Source organism: Penaeus vannamei, chromosome 24, assembly GCF_042767895.1.
Source record: "Penaeus vannamei isolate JL-2024 chromosome 24, ASM4276789v1, whole genome shotgun sequence".
NCBI lineage: Eukaryota > Metazoa > Arthropoda > Malacostraca > Decapoda > Penaeidae > Penaeus > Penaeus vannamei.
The window spans coordinates 22,992,199-22,999,698 of NC_091572.1; the positions used below are offsets into that span (position 1 = coordinate 22,992,199).

General features: G+C 43.2%; 1 protein-coding gene across 1 annotated transcript in view; it reads left to right on the forward strand.

The window, feature by feature from the left end:
• The first annotated feature begins 5,873 nt into the window (after positions 1–5,873).
• Positions 5,874–7,500, forward strand: part of CRMP (Collapsin Response Mediator Protein) — a 110,368-nt gene continuing 108,741 nt past the window's right edge. The window contains exon 1 of the mRNA XM_070138537.1: positions 5,874–6,320. The gene's annotated coding sequence lies outside the window, so the exon portion shown is untranslated. The remainder of the gene's footprint in view (positions 6,321–7,500) is intronic.

The window sequence follows — 7,500 nt, forward strand, 5'->3', positions numbered from 1 at the left end:
GGGAACTGCTCCTCCCACCCAGCAAGAGAGGCGGGCTGTGGATCCCGCTGGGAGGGCGACTTCCGGGACGCAGGTCGGGAGCGAGAACTACTCGTCCCACCTGCGTTCTGGTAGACGCCAGCCCGGAGTGAAGCTTACGGGGGAAAGCCTTCGGGAGCCCCGTAGGCGGATGATGGGTTCCACAGCCTGCCGTCCCCTTATATGTGGAGCAGCGTCGGCGGGGGTGGCAGAGGTGGCGTCCACCCGGAGCGACTGCCCGAGGCTAAACCTCAGGCGGGGAGTCAGGGTGGGGGCTTGGAACGTCCGCTCTTTGCGTCAGGATGATCGGTTGCCTCTACTGTCGAGGGAACTGGGGAAGCTGAGAGTGGAGGTGGCTGCTCTCTCGAAGGTGAGAAGACCTGGCAGCAGAACGATCAGTGTAGGTGATTACTACTATTGGTCAGGCCGCAGCGACGGTCACCATCTCCAGGGAGTAGCCATGGCCATCTCCAGCAGACTCCAGCCCTCGGTAGTAGAGGTTACTCCAGTCGATGAGCGTATAATGGTAATGAGACTGAAGCTGTCTTTTGGCTTCATGTCTCTTATTGCTGTGTACGCTCCTACCGATGTTTGTAAACTTGATGTGAAAGAGATGTTCTACGCCAAACTAGCGTCTGTGTCAGACAGGTGCCCCAGGCGAGATATTCGTGTTGTCCTGGGTGACTTCAATGCGGTATCTGGCTGTGATCGAGCTGGCTATGAGATGTCTGTCGGTCCCCATGGTTCGGGAGCTGATACCGGCAGCGAGAATAGCCTCCTTTTCCGGGACTTTGCTAGGTCCCAGAAATTGAGGATTTCTGGCTCCTGGTACCAGCGCCCAGACCCACATCGCTGGACATGGTACAGCGATGCGGGTAATGCAGCCAAGGAGATCGACCACATACTCGTTAGCACTCGTTGGAGGATCCTCCAGAATTGCAGGGTGTATAGGAGTGCCGAGTTCTGTGGTACTGACCATAGATTGGTTGTGGCTACCCTCCGAGTCCATTTCAAAACCCCCCAGTGGACCAATGATCACCCCAGGGTGTTTCACTTGGACAGGCTGAGGGAGGGGGAATGTGCCCGGGGGTTTGCTGAGGCAGTCTCTGGTCATTTCACGGCACTAGAAAATCTGACAGACCCTGAACTTCTGTGGGACACCTTCAAATGTGAAATGCTTGATGCAGCCCAAGAGACGATTGGTGAACGCCCGAGAGCAAGGCGAAATTTCATCTCGCAAGAGACACTGGATGCCACAGATGCTTGTTGTGCGGCTCGTCTGGCAGGGGATCGAGATTTGCACCGTTCTCAGGTGCGCAGAACTTGGTCTTTGTTAAGAAGGGACAAGGAACAGTTTATTAGGAATCTTGCTGAGGAGGTAGAAGGCCATTTCTTAGTAAATGACCTTCGTCCTGCATACCAAGCCCTGAGAAACCTGAACTCCAAGCCCTCTTCATAGGTGACAGCAGTTCGCTCAGAAAGTGGTCAGATCGTCTCAGATCCTGTTGCAATGCGGGAACGTTGGGCTGAGTATTTTGAGCAGTTGTATCAGGTTGACCCACCAACAATTAACTTGGATGCGGGTAATGCCGAGATTCCGCTGCTGGACCCACCCATCAGTGAGAATGCCCCCTCCCTAACCGAAGTTAAGAGGGCGATCTCCAAGCTGAAGAGTGGTAAAGCAGCTGGTATATGCGGCATCCCAGCTGAACTGTTAAAGGCTGGTGGTGAACCTATGGAGCGGGGGTTGCATGCCGTCCTGGCTGCCACCTGGCGGTCTGGTACCATTCCCCCTGACCTGTTGAGGGGTGTGGTCATCCCTCTCTGGAAGGGGAAGGGGGACCGTTGGGACTGCAGCAATCACCGAGGCAACACACTACTCAGTATACCAGGCAAGGTTCTTGCCCACATCCTTCTGAGACGTATCAGAGATCACCTACTGAGGCATCAGAGACTGGAGCAATCTGGATTCATTCCTGGTAAGTCCACAATAGACCGTATCCTAACTCTTTGAGTCATTAAAGAGCGTCGTCGTGAGTTCGGGTGTGGGCTGCTTGCAGCCTACATCGACCTCAAGAAGGCATTCAATACAGTGCATCGGGAATCACTCTGGGAGATCTTGAGACTGAGAGGAATTCCAACAAGGATTATTGGACTACTAGCGTCTATATACTGGTACTGAAAGTGCTGGAAAGTGTGGTGGGGGCCTGTCAAGCTTCTTTCCTATTAGTTCAGGAGTGAGGCAAGGCTGTGTTCTTGCACCAACGCTTTTCAACACTTGCATGGACTGGATAATGGGCAGAGCTACTGTTCAAAGTCATTGTGGAGCAACCCTGGGCAATATCAAGGTTACCGACCTTGACTTTGCTGATGATGTTGCCATTCTGTCTGAGTCTTTGGAATCCCTAGTGGTGGCTCTCGATGCATTTAGTAGTGAAGCGAAGCCCTTGGGTCTAGAGGTCTCCTGGACCAAGACCAAGATCCAGGACTTTGGGGACATATTAGGAGAACCTGTTCAGTCGGTACGTGCTTGCGGCGAGGACGTTGAAGTCACAGAGCTTTACATTACTTGGTAGTGTAGTTCATAACTCTGGGCTGTCAGAACATGAAGTCAGCAGATGTATTGGCCTGGCAGCAGGGGTCATGAACTCTCTCGACAAGAGTATTTGGAGATGCCGGTACCTGTGCAGAAGGACCAAGCTTCGTGTCTTCAAGGCCCTGATAGTCCCAGTTTTGCTTTACGGTAGTAAAACCTGGACACTATCCTGTGCCTTGGAGTCTCGACTTGATGCCCTTTGTAATAGGTCCTTGCACCGGATCATGGGGTACTGTTGGTGGGACCATGTGTCCAACCAACGGCTGCACCGTGAGACTGGCACAGGACCTATTACCTGCACAATCCGTGATCACCAACTCAGGCTTTACGGCCACCTGGCTCGCTTCCCCCAGGACGATCCCGCCCACCAGGTTGTCTCTGTTCGAGACAATCCTGGATGGAGGAGGCCTGTGGGTCGACCTAGGAAGTCGTGGCTTGGACAGATCGATCAAACCTGTCGTGAGGAGCTCGAGATGGGCCGAGTCCCTGCCTGGCGACTTGCCATGAGGGATCCTCGCAGGTATAAGCAAAGGGTGGATGCGGCTATGCGCCCCCGTCGGCGTTAGCTCCGCAATGGTGATGATGAGGAGGAATCTTTGAAGTTCAGAGGCTGCGGGCATGGAACTCATATTTCCAGGTTAGTGAAACAAAAATTATATGGTCAGGGTCACACAAGTTGACGTTTTAAATCAGATATGAGCCAGTGTTTTAAAGAAGAATTATGTACTGAATTATTCTCAACTACTTTACAACAAAATTAACAAGTATACTTTTCTATGGACCTCCTGAACAGCATCCTGAAGAAAACACGTTTCCCTCTTCCAACACGATTCGACGCAGCAAAGAGTTGTCCGAGGAAACTGCGCAATGGATATTAATTGATGAATGTAATTTTTGTACATGAGTGTCATTGAAATAAAGATTGGTTTATAGTTGTTAGAGCAGTTTCGTTACCCATTTTACTACTATAAATATAAGATCGTTATCATGAAAAAATATATTTCATAAATAATCATGTTTCCCTTATAAGTAAGCCTACTTATGCTTCGTAATTATCATATGAAGATCAAACTGCATCTTGAGTGACTGACTATAACTTTCTATAATAATCACCTTTTCTCCAATCTATAATAAATGAATATCAGCTGTCAGAAAATATTTTAACAATGCAGTGTCTGAATGCAAATTGCAGGCTTTATTATCTAAATAAATTTTATATCGGACTGCAAATCTTTAGGTAATATCTTTAATACTGTCTTCTATATCATATGCGTAGGGACATGAAGGGTGAATGTTGAATAGATATCTTTTGGATGATTTTGTTGCTTATTTACAGGTATGAGTGTATGATTTGCTCCAAACGCTACCTTACACAGCATGCAACAATTATGTGTGAACATTGCACAGAAATGTTTCAAAATACCACAGATTGTTCAGAAATAAAAAGACAACATACCTCAGCTCCCACCCTTCAGATTTGCAAAACCTATTCCCACGCCCAGAAATACGAGACCAGGATCTTCACATCAACAACAGTGGGCAGAACCATCACTATATCACAGACCAGGAACATCATAAGAATTGATAGAAATTTAGAGACAGTCCATTAACTTAAGATTCCAAACAAATCATATTTAAAACAGATAATCTTGAAGAAATGTGTACAGAAAATAGAGGTACGAACTTTCTTACTTTGATATGATGCTAGTCTTAGTTTTCAATTTTGGGAACATTGGGAGGAATAAAAAATTGATTAATAATATAAACTATTTTTTAATGCCTTGTCTTCAATCATGTAGGTACGTCTGAAATGAAGGGAAGGAAAAGGTGGTCTTCAGAAGCATCTGAGAAGTTTATATTATTACTTAAAGAACATTAAACAATTAGGAGGCTAAGCAGTGCAGAGATAAAAAAGGCATAAGATAATTAGCATTATGAAAACATTAGTAAGTCTCAGTTTCATGAAATACACATTAAATATAATAGATATTTTGAAACCTAAGAGATGTCTTAAATAGTGTCTTAAATATGATTACCAAAACATGACATTACAAAAAAATGATAATAATAATAAAAAAATAAAAAATAAAGAAAACATGAAAACTCCCAAAAGAGCGAATTTCACGCGCGACATTTCTCTCCGACGTGTTAACTTGACGGTGGTGATAAAAGAGTGAGTACGACAGTTTTTACTGAACATTATTGTCGCGCCGTCTGGCAGCGGCGAGTGTCGTCTTCGGTACGGACACGGTGGATTAGGATTAAACTAAATCCGTTATTAAGAGTTAAGAACGCTACAGAAGACGCCCTAGGAGACGTAGACTAAGGCCCAATGTGAAGATCACCCCTGCCTAGGACCTCAGCCGTAGAGCTAATTTTGCACGGTCTTTTCTTCTCCACCCATCTTTTTCCTTCTATTTTTCATCCCCTTCCTCTGTCCACATCCCAAAGTGTGAGATATGTGCTGAAAGGCTGAAAGGCTGGCTTTTGTATCAGTCCTTTTTTTTTTTTTTTTTTTTTTTTTTTTTTTTTTTTTTTTCCTTCTTGCTACAATACTTTCATAATGTTGTAAGAGCTTCCTTTACGTTCTGAGCCCCTGAGCCTCGCCCTATTGCGATACTTTGCATACGCCGCTAATGACCGTAAAATCAGACGTAGATGTTGACGCGGAAGAAAATGTTCAATAAATATATAAATGGCAAAGAAATAATACGTAATAATTAAAGAAACATTTTGTTTCATTTGTATCTTGTTACGAAAAAATCTCGTTTATTTATAGTAAAATCAAACTCTTACACATATAAATTAATAAAAGATAAAGCATTCCAATACTTTTCAAACAAATTCACAACTGAAGAAACATGGTACACTGCTGAGGATAACGATACCAAAAAGTTTAAGAACAATAATCGACTTCATTGAGGATTTAGAAGTGGAAAAAAAGACAATGAAGACAGTTGCATAAACTAATAGTTATAAATTCAAACTTTGGTTAAAACATATAAATAAATAAAGTTACCCATCACAGAGATGCTGCGTGGGAATCCAATGATATATATTTTCAAAATTATACGAAAAAAACTGAAATAAACATGGAATCTTTAACAAACGTGAAAATTGGATTATCTAATAGGTGGCAATTATTCGATCGAGATTCAAATTCGATGAAAAAATAGTTTTATCATGCGCCCGCGAGAACTAGCGTGATTAGCGAGTCTCCTTCTAGTTCTCATGTGTAACGGTTGTGTTACTCTGCTGCGTCAACGAAATCCTGGATTACAACGTGGACAAACAACTACTTCAGTTGGTGAAGTGGTTGGAAATTAGAGTATAGGCTAAATTATCTTGATCCGCATATTAATGACAATGTATCTTACAAAATGGACTTGAGAGAGATGGAAGTATTTAGCACAATGATGAGGATGGCAAGGTGCAAGACTTCATACTGGAATTAGTGATTCATCTTCGCTTGAGACGTACGTCGAGACCAAATGTGATATTCGTCAGGATAGTTTCTCAGATACTGAATACCTACTCGCCAAAATACGTCAGTGACGTTAACGACGGGAAATATATGCAGGCGTACAAAAATTTCGAAATAGCTGTCGGCCAAAGATCTTGGCAGAAATGGCCTCTTTTCCAGACTGGACAAGGCTGTGATGAAACGTGGCAATCTTCAGCCGCGACGAAACTAATTTTACGGGTGGTGAGTAAATATCATATTATGTTTTCGTCATTTTAATCTATCAGTAAATATTGGTGTGGGTATACTGGTAGATAGGGTCATTTAATGTAATGTTTTCCAGTCGATCATGTAGGCCTATCCCTCGAGATTGCATTTAACAACAACGTACCCTTTGGGTACCACACATACACACACACATATGAATATATAGATTGAATAAAGATATGCAAATATATAGTTAAAATGAATATAGGTAAAGGAAATAGATCTAGTAAGTTTATGCAACTTAACCATAACGCAGTGGAGAGATACCACCAACTGCTGATACTCGTTTGTTATCTTTATTATGAATGGAACCACAAAGCAAACCTCCAAAGGAACCGGATAGTATGACTCCTGAGAAGCCAATGAAAATACCACATTACATGTCACAAGAGAAACCAAGAAGCCCCGACTAATGTAAACAAAAATTACCCTTCACAGAAAGAAAATAGCATGCTGCCAATGATACCAAAGTGTATATCACTAATGAAACAATTCATGCAATCAAAGACAATGAAATCATACAGCATGCTTTAAAAAAATGCAGAGCATGCTATCATGGGAACCAAAGAGCCTCCAAAGAAACCACATATCACTCCAGAGAATCCACAGAGCATACTAACGTGGATACCAAAGAGCATACCTCTTATGGAACCACAAACATGAGTCTCATTTGAAACCAGAGAGCTTGTCAGTGACGAAACAATGGATGATGCTTTCAAAGAACCATAAAGTTTAAGAAACCATGTAGCATTACCCGGGGAAAAATAGTATGTTACCATGATCAGTGAAGAGCATAATACTTTTGAAACCACAAATTATGCCTCCTAAGGCTTCGAAGAATAATAAATCCACAAAGCAAACATCCAAAGAAACCATGGCCAGTGAAACCAAAGAACATGTTAATGATGAGTTACAAAGTTTACCTATAGTGAAGCAAAGAGAACTTGCTACCATTGAAACCACAAAACATGTCTCTATAGGAATCCTGATGAAGCCCTATTGCATACCTTCAAAGAAACTTCAAAACTTGTCAGTGATGGAATCACAAATGTCTTCAAAGAAACCAAACATTCCAATGGAAAAGTGCATTTCCATAAAGAAACCAAAGAGATACCACAGGAGAAACCATAAGGCATACCTCTAAATAGACCTGTGT